We start from the raw sequence: 13,461 nt of genomic DNA, 5'->3' as shown, positions 1-13,461 counted from the left end.
TATACCTTTCCTTCATCTTTTTTGCTCTATTCTCAGACCTCAGCAGAACGGATATGCCCATCTTGGGAAGGACCATCTACTTCGTTCACCAATTCAAATCTTTTGGAAACACCTTCACAGTTCCTCCCAGAAATAATATATGGCCACATTCCAGGTTATCCTTTAGCACAGCCAAGTTGGCACATAAAATTAACCCTCTTGATTAACAAAACAAAACCAAAAAAGACCACTCAATTTAAGACTCGGGCCAATTAAGCAACAGGACTCTCAGAATTAACATTCTCTTCTGATCCCACTTCCCAGAGCTTTCACAGCCTTCAGCCCAGCTCGTGTTCCCTGGAGTAGGAATTCTTAGAGATTTAGACCACATACACTATGTATTACTTAGTCTCTTTGTCTGCTGCTAACTGCTGTGATGGAGATGTGATTTCCCCTCACCCGATGCTTCTAATTCTTGGCAGGCTTCCTGTCCATTCCCTGTCCACCCCCCTGCTCTTTCTCCAGTCCACTAAGGGATGATTTGGCTTTCTCTACTTTTTTTGGAAGCTCTTCCAAGAGGAAATGCTCGTCTATCTCCTCCTCCTTTCTCCACATGCCAGACACAATTTATTCTGCTCTTTCACACCTTATTGAGTATGAGTACTTCAATGAGCTTCCCACGAAAAATTATGTAGGCTACCCTATTCTTAGACATTCAGGTCTTCTCAACACAAGAGAATTTGGCTTTCTTCTTTCCACCTACCCTATGTGTGTGAAAGTGTGTCGCTGTGTGTGTGTGTGTGTGTGTGTGTGTGTGTGTGTGTTTGAAGAACAGAAGGCAGGAAAAAGCAACCTACATAAACACTCCACTTTATTCCAATTTTCCTTCCTTTTTCTGCCAAATTCAGCCAGCCTCTTTTCAAACTTTGTAAATGCCCATTTCCTTTCACACTAGCAATAAAAATCAAAACTAGCCACTGTCCACACTTTTTTTGGTACCAAAGCATTAATCTACCACAAATGAAAACCTTACAAAGCAAACAGCATAGTGACATTGTATTGCTGAACATCCAGATGTACCATCCTCCTATAGACACTGACTTTTTCTTTTACTCACCTTAAAGTAAATATAGAGCATCCTGGCAAACACACAAAAATGTTCATTGTTTATTTGAAATTCAAATTTACCTGGTGTCCTATATTTTACTTAGTACCTCTATACAAACCCCCTTCAAAAGAGCTAGTCAAACTCTCAAACTGATTGCTTTCTCGGCGACCCCCTGAACAGTGAAACACCCCCCCGATACCAGACTCACTTCCCTATGCTTCTGTCCTTCTCAGAATTCAGGTAATTCATCACTAACTTGTTTGATTCTTAGTATCTTCATGAAGACTTTTCAGATATATTTTATCCATTACCTATTTGTATCGAATGAGAGTTGCCATGAGATGGTCAACTTTTATGGGAACCAAAGAGCCCAGTTTATTTCTGAACCTGGCTGTATTGTGGCCCCAGGGTGTTGAAAGACTGCTACCCAGGTGAGATCAGAGATTTTATTATTACCAAAGTCACCTGGAACAAAGTAAGGTTGTGGGTCCCACCCAAGGCGCTGGGCAGAACACTGAAGGCCTCTGATTAGGGAAGGTATCTGCACAGCAGTCAATTTTAAAGGGTAACAGTGCTTGTGCCATTCAGCTCACAGGAGCTCTGAAGAGCAAAGGTACTACTCAGTTTTGACGCCTAGAATAATCGATTAAGTCACTCTCCCTCCTCTTCCCACAATGTTTCAATACTAGTGAGAATTTCAGGACTCCTCCATTTTTGGGTAAATTCTGCAATTTTTACCTGTTTCAGCCAGAGTTAAATCTCTAAGCTACGCCCAAACACTGCCATCAAATAGCTCCCTCTAGAGTCCTGCTGATATAGGGATGGTGGCCAACCTCCCACCTTATTACAGTCACCATCCTTCAAGAAAGGTTAGGCATTCAGCCTCAGAATAAAGGAATGTGCTAGTGAATGCATGCTCGCCATGTTCAGTTTTCAAAGTTGCACCCTACAGAGCGCTACCTACTTCCTATACACTAACAACATTCCATGGGTATGTTCTACCCACAGCTTATGAGATCATATTAAGAGCACTATGCAATGCAATTTCTCTGTGAAATCCTCCTAGTGAGTACACAGAGTCCTAGCTTAGTCCCTTTACCATGTGTAGTGTTCATGCACTGTCATGCCCCAGTTCATTTGGCAGTTATTTTAAAATTCAAAATTACCAAATTCAGTGTTGTGAAAAAAAATACCTCTACTACACATAGTTAATATAATAGTGTGATGTAAATGTGAAAATGATACTTTTATAGTAACAAGCGCCCCCCCCCCGATTAATATCTAGGTATACTCAAGCACTGGCCAACCTGACCCAACTTTCAGCAGTCATCCTGAAGTGACGCTGCACTGCAGAGCTGCACATGCTGCAAGGATCCAGGGGGCTAGAGCATTACTCCTTCCTTATTGCTTACTTGTCCCTAGTCAGAGTCCTTCACATTCCCTGCAGTAATTGTTCTAAGATGCTAGGAAACGCATGAAGCTTCCTCCCCAGCTTTCACACAAGTCACAACATAGCCCTCTATTCCATGGAGGAAGTACAAATATTTAAGCAGAATTCTCCTCTCCTTACTAAACTGCTATCCTGACTGACCTAAACATTCTCATCCTTTATGATAGTATCTTGTCCCACAGACCAATAATTCTCACCTCCACCTGGACTCTATAAAGTGGTCAGAGGTCATGTGAGTACTCACACAGCAATGCCTTTGGTGCACAGAGAATTAAACCCCAGGGAAGTTTAACAGGTGAGGTTGACCTAGTAGGTATGAAATAAAGGAAACCATACAATGAAAAGAGAAGAGGGATGTGCACAATATATTAATAAGACTACTCTTAAAGCCTGGAAAGCTTCTGGATATTAGAGAATGAAATAAAGTTACAGAAAACATTTAAGCATAGTTCTCTCATGCCTATTAATATGTAGCACAACAATCCTGAAAAAGCTGTATGACGCTAACAGTAAGTTATGAAATAATAATAATAATGTATATTAGTAATAGTAATTGGTATTATTGATTAAATTTTCTCTGATAACAAATTTTCCATGTTCCCGTTAAGCCATCAGTTACTCATTAACAACCTTCAATGACCATTATGTGCTAGAGATAAAGTCTCTCCTTTTTACAATCATTACTTCAATTTATCAAAGAGTATTTCTCCTTTTAAATTAGTGCATCCATGATGTGTGATATTTTCAAATGCCATTGGTCATCCAAACAAAATACAGGTAAACATCTTGCAAATTACCCAACATCACAAGCTCATATGTACTTATGAATATACAGACTATCTATTGCAGTCTTTATATATTAAAGGATTCAAATTTACTAAAGCAACAGGTATTTAATGACTACAAAATTCCATGTGAGCAGGTAAATTCATGAATTAGAAGTAATTAGAGGAAAAGATGTTCTTTGTAAATGTTTTAACTTTATCAGTGACTGACTAAGCAAAAAATAGTTACTCATGCATGCCTAAAGAAATCTCTTTGTAGATCCTTAGGGAAACTGAGAAGAGTCATTTAGAATTAGTGGTCAAGAAAAGCACTTTGAAGTTAGGGAATTCTGGCTTCTAATCCCAGCTACATCACTTGCACATGAAATATTCTATAGATTTTTTTTAAATTACTCAAATTACTTCTCTGAGCTCCAGTTTTCCATACATAAACAGGGATAAGAATTCCTACCTCTCAGTCCTGATGTTGAGATGAGCTGAGCTCACACGTGCCGCACAGCCTCACAGGCGTTCCTACAAAAATAGTAGTCATTATGATTAATAGCATGAATTGTTTTAAACCAATGCCATTTGCATATGCCTTCTTACATGTGCTCCAACGTGTCTTACAATTTTGTTTAAATTAAAGGCAGTTCTTAAATTTTAAACCTACTAAAACTTCCTTCATTTACTAAGTGTAAAATACATAGTTTAGCCCAATTCCACTTGGATGATGAAAACAAATGTTTTCACTAATTTTATCTTGTATTGTTATAAAAAAAAAATACTGCCGTTTATAAGCAGTGAGCTTAGAAGTCCAGGAAGATAGCAGCAGAAGGTATGGAGGGCTAGAGAAAGAATAACCACACCTTAGCATAACCAGTAAAGCTGATGCTGAGAAATTATGTTTCCTTTCATTGCTCATTGTGTCTTCATTTTTCATGCTACCATCCCTGAAGGATAAAGAGCTAATAAGGCTTTCTAAATGGCTGGAGCTGGTAAGTAGTCAAATATTTAGAGGCCAAGGGTCTTTAATCACCTAAGTGCTCTTCAATGAATACTGATGTGACAAAGGTTCATATTTAATTGATTCCAAAGTGACTTTATGCTAAGTAATGGTTCACTACAGAATTTAAAAACATAGTGAGTCCCAATTAAAAAGTATGCATCTTCTTTTATGTCACAATGGTTGCCAGACATGTCAGAACCAGCACCAGCTCACTGAGACACTGGACAAAAGTCATAAAATATAGGCAGGACTGTGTGTACTTGTTCAGCTAGAGAGGAAAGATGGGGAGGTTGGACTTCTGATTATTTAAATTTATCTTATAAAGATACTCCTGATGGTATTTAAAGATGGTATTTAAAGAGTCAGTAGAGTTTAGAGTTGACCAAAAAATAACTCTCTGAGAACTTAAAACACTAGCACAATCTAAGCTTATCAGTTACCAGTACTAGAAATATTTGTTTAGTTGCAACAAAGGAATCCCCACAAGACTTGTGTAGAACTCTACTTTTTCTAAAAGACATATATATATTTCAACTATTCATAAATATTTCTTTGACTATTAGACTCCTTTATTATTGCATGAGTGAATGTAAATCTAAGAAGCTTGATGAGCATTAATGTATAAAATTACCATCCTCTCACATCGATTTATCACTGCAATCATTATTCTAACTAGAAGTATGTTAGAATGGTTTGAAAGCCAAGAGAGTAATCAGCAATTTAAATCACTGGTCTTATTACCTATTAACAGAAACCAGCAAGAGAGGTTGATTTTTAGGAGAATCAGAACAGCTGGAAAGATAGATAAGAGGAAAGGAGCTTGTGGAGAAAGCCTATTTTCATTGAGTCCTTCTGTGAGTTTAATAAGAAGAATGGTAGATTCTGCATAGACACTTTAATTCCACTTTCCTATAGATGCAAAAGAACATTTATGATGCCATTTCTTTAACAAATACAGTGTTTATGGTAAATAATAAATACAGCCAGTGTTGTCAAGAAATCACCCACACAGTGTAAGCACAAGATGCTACTAATACATTAGTTAAGAGATTTAAACTATCCTGGATAATAAAGATTTTAATTACTTCAAATTGCATACCTGTTTCATGTTTCCAGTCCAATTATTGCTTTGATAATTATAGTAAAGAAAATGTCTCTTTTTACCTCCCCACAACTAGGTAAACCAAGCAAAAATACTAATGTAAATACATGCAGCCCAGAATCACATTATTCTAGCTAAAAGGCTGTTTTTGCTGTTTACAGATGAGTATAGTAACTTTTGAAATGCATTCTTGTAAAGATAATTATTTAGACCACCAATGCAGAAATTATATTTTAAGGATCAACTGCATGAAGAAAGTGGTCCCTCGCTTTAGTCTCCCTAAATGTTTTAATCATAAAGACACAAATGACAGTTTGGCTATTTGATAGTGATAACATCAGTTCTCCCTTTGTTATGAAAGGTGTTATTTCATTTGTTTCAATATAAGCTTCAAGCACTTAACATATGCTTGATGGTATTCTCACCTCCAATGTCAGCCCTAAAGAGCCTTAACAACTTAAGAAACATTTTAAATGTAATAATTGAAGAACAATGAAAATCATACTACACAAGCACCAAAATAACTGCAAATGTCTCACAATCAGAGACAAGAGCAGTCCTGAAAACTGAGTGGTAGAAGTCTTTAAAGAGAAAGCAGGTTTCAGGGTTCCTCAAAAAAAGATTGCAGACCAGAAAATAAGAAAGAAAAGATGACACATTTCCCTCAAAAATTACTGTTTCATGAATATTTTGCTAACAAACCTACATCAACAAAATTGGTATAAATTATCAACAATATACTTTTGACTTTGAAAAGAGAAAGTGAAGAACATTTAATACTCAATTCACAAATAATGTACTTTCATAAAAACTGACTCATAAAAAAAGTAAAATTGATTAAATAAGTTAAGTTGCCCTTTCTGAGAGTGCTTGAAAGTTCAGGCAAATCTGAAAGTCCTGAGAATTTACTGTGGTGTACCTGAGGTGAGGAACCCAGGGAATGCACTTGAATTATATCTAGAGTATTTAAAAACAGAAAGGCTTGGACTCTGTCCCGAATATTCTCAGAAAGAGCAAGGGATCAGTACTTTCTTTTTTTGAGATAACATACTCATCACCAAAATACTCATAGTCCTTTACCTCAGAACAGTGGGCTCCCATTCTCATACTCCTTCCCCCTCCAGTAGCCTCAATTCCATAGTCATATTTCTAGGGTTTGTTTTGGCTTAGTGTTGCCAGTTCCTCTGTTTGTTTCTCTATATTCCACATATAAGCTTCCTACCAGAGTTTGATGTTCCCCTAGTAGGAAAGCTACCAGCCCAAAATGTCTCACTAAGTCACATTAAAAATCTGCGTGTAATGAACTCCATTCCAATTTCCTGCCAGTATTAATTTCTGAAACACAAGGAAATAATTTTTAGTGTCTACACTAAAATGTTTACTTGACTATCAGAAGAAAGATAGTAAGATAACAAATGTTTACTAGAAAAGGTATGCATTGTGAAAGGTTTCACTCTAAAATGGGATCAGAGACTACAAAATGGAGAATCTCACACATGAGTCTTCAGAAGAATGGAACTTAACTGACAGGCTGATTCCCATTACATGCCTTATTTACCAAGGACCTCGACTTATCACCTGACCAACGAACATCTGATGAGAATCTCTGTCTTCAAATCCCTGAATTTACTGCTTAGATCCCTCTCTTTGTTCTCTCTACCCATAAACATAACTCACCCCAAACCCTCATTGAACTGCCTGTAGCTCCTACTGCATTCTTTCCTGAATTGAAATTCCTCTGCTATTCTCTAACTAATTCAATTTCTGGTGATTTGAACATGCCTCAGTTTACCACTTTAATTAAGGTTGAATGTGTAAAATGCCAGAAATTTCATTATTATGAAATCTTCATGAAAAACCTGTTTTTAGTCTTTGAGAATAATACTCTGATGCAGTATTATAGAAAAATGCTTTTTCATAAAAATAATGTATCTTTGTTTCCATTCATTCATCATCTATAATCTTATAGTGACAAAACCTGCTCACAGAAGAACCTTTCAAAAGAATAAGATAATTTTGGGAAAACTATAAGTTTATTTCTTTAAGCTAACCTCTTTCAAGGTATCAAATTGCTTCTCTTCATGTAATATTATAGAAGTTGACTTGTTAAGTGCCCAACTCCTGCCAATCTTAATGACATTCATTTTCCCTCTATGTTTATCCACAAAGAAAACTGACTTATAAAAAGTATGCTGTTGATTCTCTGAAGAAATGAAAATATCTTCTTTTCATTGAAAGTATTAATACAAGAAAGTTCACAAGGCCCAATTTTACTCAAAAATAAGATGTTTTCCTAGAGGTATGTCAACTCTTCGATGCTAATGGATAATACCAGTGAAAATTTTAAAATCTCAAAAGAATTTTTTAGTTTATTAATGTATTAGTTACTGGTGGTTGCTATAATAAATTGCCACACACTTGAGATTGCCATACACATTTATTCTCACACAGAGCTGAAGTCTAAAATCAGTGTCACTGGGCTAAAATCAAAGTGATGGTGGGGTCAGGCTCCCTTGGGAGGTTTCAGGAGAGATTCCTTTCCTGACCTTTTCCAACTTCCAGATTCCATTCCTTGCAGTCATTACTTGATTCAAGACCACTTATTCCATCAAGACCAGCAGCAAAGTATCTTTAGATTTCTCTGCTCCATCTTTACATTATTTTATTATTTGTCTCAAATCTCTTTTTCTTGCTTAAAAGTACTTTTGTGATCACAGCTAGTGTTCACCTTGATAATCCAGGGCAATTTCCCCATCTCAAGGTTATTAATTAATGATGTCTGCCATGACTGTTTTTGTATGTAAGGTAACATTCACTGAGTAACAGGAATTAGAACCTCGATAACTTTGGGTGCCAATTTTCAATCCACCAGAATTGATAAGATGTTTCCATATTACCTAAACAAGTAGTCACAGGTAAACAAGTAATCACAGGTAAAAAAAAAAAAATTGAATAAAGAGAGGTAAATTGTTTTACTAGATATTAAAATATGGCTTAAGCCTGCATTATAGAATAAAAGGCCTATAGTATAGGTTTCCAGCAATCTTTATTACATATGTGAGAACAGAATATGTGATTAAAATATCATAAACCAATAAGAAAAAGGATCGCAGTGGATATAAAGAAATCAAAGTAAGGGTCAGGTAAAAACAAGTATAACCCTTGAAAGATGACTGAAGCACTCAGAAGGAGGAGTCAAAGAGAGGGGTAAGATGCACAATGAATGACAGTGGTGTTGGGTACACTACCGTGGCAATACCTGAGAGAGTGTCAAATATTATCTCAATTAAAAATAGATCAGTAGATAGATTAAAAAAGAAGTAGAACACAGAAAATATAGTTACTTTGCTTTTAAAATAAAATATTTCATATGATGTCATGTGCCATCATGCCTCAGGAAATATTTTTAAAAGTCTAAAAAGTTATAACTGAAAAATAATTAAAATGTATCTGAGAAAATTGACATCTATTGTAAATATAAGGGTCTTAGAAAAGAGTGGAAAAGTAAAGTTCAGCCAATTTGAGTGTACAATAACTTTTAAAGTATATCCATCAAAAATATAAACAAACTTAAAAATCAAACAATAAGTTGGAAAATATTTGCAATAATGTTCTAGACAACTGGTTGGTATCCTTAATATAAAATTGGTCTTACATATTAATAAGCAAATCATAAAACCAAAATGGGGAAGATGAATAAAAAGCCTGTTGCTAGAAGAAGAAATACAAATATCTAATAAAAATGAATCAAAAAGACCCCAGTAGGGTTAAGATGTGGTGAGAAAAGAGCAGTAAAGCTTGGAACGTGATCACTGGAGATACCTGTGCCCAGATGGTACAGTCTTCAGTGGTGCTTTTACCTAATGTGATTATCTCCAGTTATTTAGTATGTCATACCTGTATTCTGTAACAGCACATCCATACTGTACAATAGTTTTGGCCTACAGCCAAAAAAATAAAAAACTCATTGCAAAAATTATTATATCCACCCCCCACACATACATACCATTTTTTTTAAAGATTTATTTATTTTGTCCTCCCTGGTGGCACAAAGGGTTAGGACGCAGCACTGCAAGTGAGACATAGCCGCTTCAGTGCTAGTTTGATCCCTGCCCTAGAGGTGACCCACATGGCAGCAGACCTCTCCTGACCCGCCCTCTGCTCCCCTCAGCAGTGTACTTCTGCCCCCCACCCTGTCTCTGGTGAATTCCACCCTCTGCTCCCCACTCTGTCTCTGGTGAATCCTCCCACTGGCCCTGCACCTCTGGACTGTACCCCAGTTCTGTATGTATAAATAAAATAAATTATATAAAGATTTATTTATTTATTTATTTATGCATACAAGAACTGGGACACAGGCCAGAGGGGTGGGTGGTGAGAGGATTCATCAGAGACAGAGTGGGGAGCAGAACACTGACTGAAACATACTGCTGAGGGGAGCAACCAAACACTGCTGAGGGAGAGGCTGGAGAGGAATGACCCCCCCCCGTAGCTTCCTGGTGGGGGGCTGAACTGGTGTTGCAGTGTATGTGGCTAGCTTCATAGTGCTGCACTTTCACTCTATGTGCCACCAGGGAGGCCCCTACTCCCCCCTTTGATGAGTGAGGAACTGCCACTGGAAACTATGTTGGCTAGGATCACAAATCTAATGAATGGACGGGTGGGATTTGACCCAGAGGCACTACAACGGTTAGCCATTCTTTTACACTGCTTTCCTGGAACATTATTTGTTAACACATAATTGACTATTTGTGAGTTCGTGATTAAAAGGAATAAGGACTGATCTTCTTACAGCCGTTATTAACTATATAATCATAACCTAGTATCGTTAGGCCTTGAATTTTTCACCTCTAAAATAGGGTGAGTTGCACACTCCTTCCTAGTTTCCAAGTAACAAAGAGCAGATAAGACACACAATTGTTCTCTGTAAAACTCTGTGTGGGATGATGTGATAGAACTCTGAAGGAAACCACATTTACGCTGAGTCTGGACACTGTATGAGAAAGTTCATAGATTTAATAACCTGCACGAAATTTATAAAAATTCACAAAATAAGTTCACAATAATAAGTCTAAAGGCTTGATTCAAAGTACAGAGCTCCATTAAATCAATTGTAACATTTCTGTTATTACCACATTATATGACCATAATGAAGATAATAAATACCTGGCATTTACTGAGTATCTTTCATCTAAATATTCCCATAGAGCTCAATCAACTTTATGTGCAAATTGATTATGAGTATAAATCACACTAGCAACAATGATGGTCTCTTTTCTTTAACCAGCCCCTTTTATCCAAGTTTATTAACTGGTGCAAGAACAAGCGTCAATGCTTTTTAAAAATCATGAAAATGGAAGATAATTCTAAGAAGTCTCTTAACAATGGCCACTGTCTAGCAATAGGCCTTAGAAATCAAAGGGAATAATTTGATGACATAGTTTTCATTACTTGCTGTTTAGTGCTACTGCATTGTAAGAAGCTTTATTAGTTATCTAAATATGAGAGAACACAGAAATGTTCTTCATGTTAGCTGAGGTCAACACTAGGATGTCTCCTGATACCAATCCAAATAAGAGCAAGATGCCCACCAAATTCATGTCTTGATATCTTGGTTCTCCAAAAGCCAGAGTCCAGTTCTCACTTCTTAATCACAAAATAGGACATTAACCCCAGTAACTTCTTACTAATATTAACAGAAATCAATGCCCCTGTCCAAGGCAGCAGCCACTTTCCACTAAAGCTACTGAGCAATGGCTATGCAACCTGATGTTTTGAATTTAATATTAATTAACATAAAGTAAGAAACACCACTTAATTATTTTTTAAATAACCTGGATATGTAAATCTAATTTTTTAGCAGTAAACTACATGAAGTCTAAGTCCCATTCAAGTATCTTGACAAAAATTTAGCATCAAAGTAGAGATATGTTAAGAGTAACACACACAGATTTGAAGGAAAGGCAGAAAAAAAATCTCATTAATTATATATATAATTAAATCATGAAATAATAATTTTATATTGACTATAAGTTGTCATGATAATGTTTCAGATATACTGGGTTAAATAAAATGTATCATTAAGATCACTTATTTTTTATTGCAGCTGTAAGAAATTTTTTAAGTTACCTATCAATTGCACATTATGTTTCTATTAAACAACTGCTCTGAACATTGGAAGTTCTTTTTGTACCTATTGAATTTCTCCTTGATGGCAAGAGTCACCAGGATCATTCAGGGAGCTCTTGGTTAAAGGAGCACATGTGATATTTCTAATGCTGACTGAATGAATACAGTCCTTCTTTCTTGTTATGCCACACTTTGACCCACTGAGTCCTTCCTTCTCCATCTCATCACCCTTTCCTCACCTTCCTCCACCTCTTCATCTCCCATCAATGGTAAATTTATACTCCTATCTCCCTGCTCACAAGTCCTAGTAACCCTTTCATAAACATTCCATTCACTGCTCCATAGAAATCGTTGAAAGCTGTTTCATTTCTTCCAAAGGTCTTGAAAACTTAGTGACCACAACAGTTTTGATGTCAAGGCTAATGGATCTCTTAACTACCTTCCTTTCAATTCCAAAGGCTTTCTAAATCATGTATGAACTGCCTCTTTTTTTTTTCCGCCTCATTCCAAAATCAAGGACTTACTCTTAGACATAAATTTGATTGGAATTTCTTCCTTGTCTTCAGTAGCGTAATATAATCAACCATCTTCTGAGAATCTCATAACTTACAACCTCTCCTGTCGATTACCTTTCTTTAACATCCTTCAGATGTCTAAGTCCCAGCTTTCTTGGACTGAGGGAGGAGAGGGGTGTAATTATATCATCTACACCATCAGCCTTCTTTGACTTCTCTGAGTCAGGCCCCCTATCTGGGATACTAGAAGAGTGATATATCCCCCTTCACTTATCCAAGGTTTCTTCCAATCAGTAATGATGACTAGTAAAAACAAGTGACATGGTTTTACAATTACATGATTTCTAGATTAAGAATGAGGTAACAAATCTGCAATACCTACCTAAATAATCTCAGCAGACCAGTTTGGATTCATGTGTTGATGCAAAATTCCAAATCTCTCATTCATTTTCTCCCTCTACTCTACCCAGACTCCTGGCCAGGACTCCTCCCAGATTGCTGTGCTGGAACCATATCAGACCACTCTTCCTGTCATCATTACCATGTCATCATAATATGGGGAGTGACTGGTGCCCAGACTCCTTTGTTTAGCCCCGTCCTAATCCTTCCTTGAAGATAAACTTACTGCTGGTTGGTTTCCCTCCAAGTGTGTGCAGACCAGATGTGACCAAATCTGCTGCTATCAGAACTGCTTGAGTCCAATATCCTTTTCTCAGAGCTCTGATGTCTATTAATATTAAATTGACCTATCTCTTTTCCACTGTTCTTATTCTTTGGGTCTGCTTTCTAGCAGAAGACTATTTCCATTTGCTTACATCCGCATGTGTCTACAGCATTATTAAAATTAGTTTCATGTGTAGTTTATTCTCTATGATGATTTTTTAATTCCTTCTCCTTTACCTACAAACACATTCAGTTTATTCCAAAAATTAGCACTCTGACCAGCTTCCTCCTCAAGTTCCTATCCTGTTACTAACAATATCCACTGTTACTAACTCATCAGCCACTTCTATTCCCGCTGGAAAATTACCTTTCCAGGTAATTGACATTTATACATTACAAAATTCAGCTTCACATTCTTTATCTCCTCATTCTATCTTCTATTCATAATTTTGCCTCTTGGCATCCATGATAGGGTGTTTTCCTAACTTCGTAAGTGGATTTAATCAACATTCTCTCTTCAGCCAGACTTTCCATTGGTATCTAAGAGTTCCAGCCTCCCTCATGGCCTTTCATGTTCCACGACTTAATTACCATTCTGTAGTCATGATTCCCAAATATGTTCTCCATTCTTGATTCAGACTAAGCATCTTTAATCACCTATGGAACATAAAACTTATATGCAGTGAAATTTAATATATGTAACCACTAAGCACACCATCTTTTGCAACTATTTCTTCCTCTC

This window comes from Condylura cristata, unplaced genomic scaffold, assembly GCF_000260355.1.
Source record: "Condylura cristata isolate star-nosed mole 26May11 unplaced genomic scaffold, ConCri1.0 scaffold00020, whole genome shotgun sequence".
NCBI classification, from domain to species: domain Eukaryota; kingdom Metazoa; phylum Chordata; class Mammalia; order Eulipotyphla; family Talpidae; genus Condylura; species Condylura cristata.
This window is presented reverse-complemented; position numbering follows the sequence as displayed.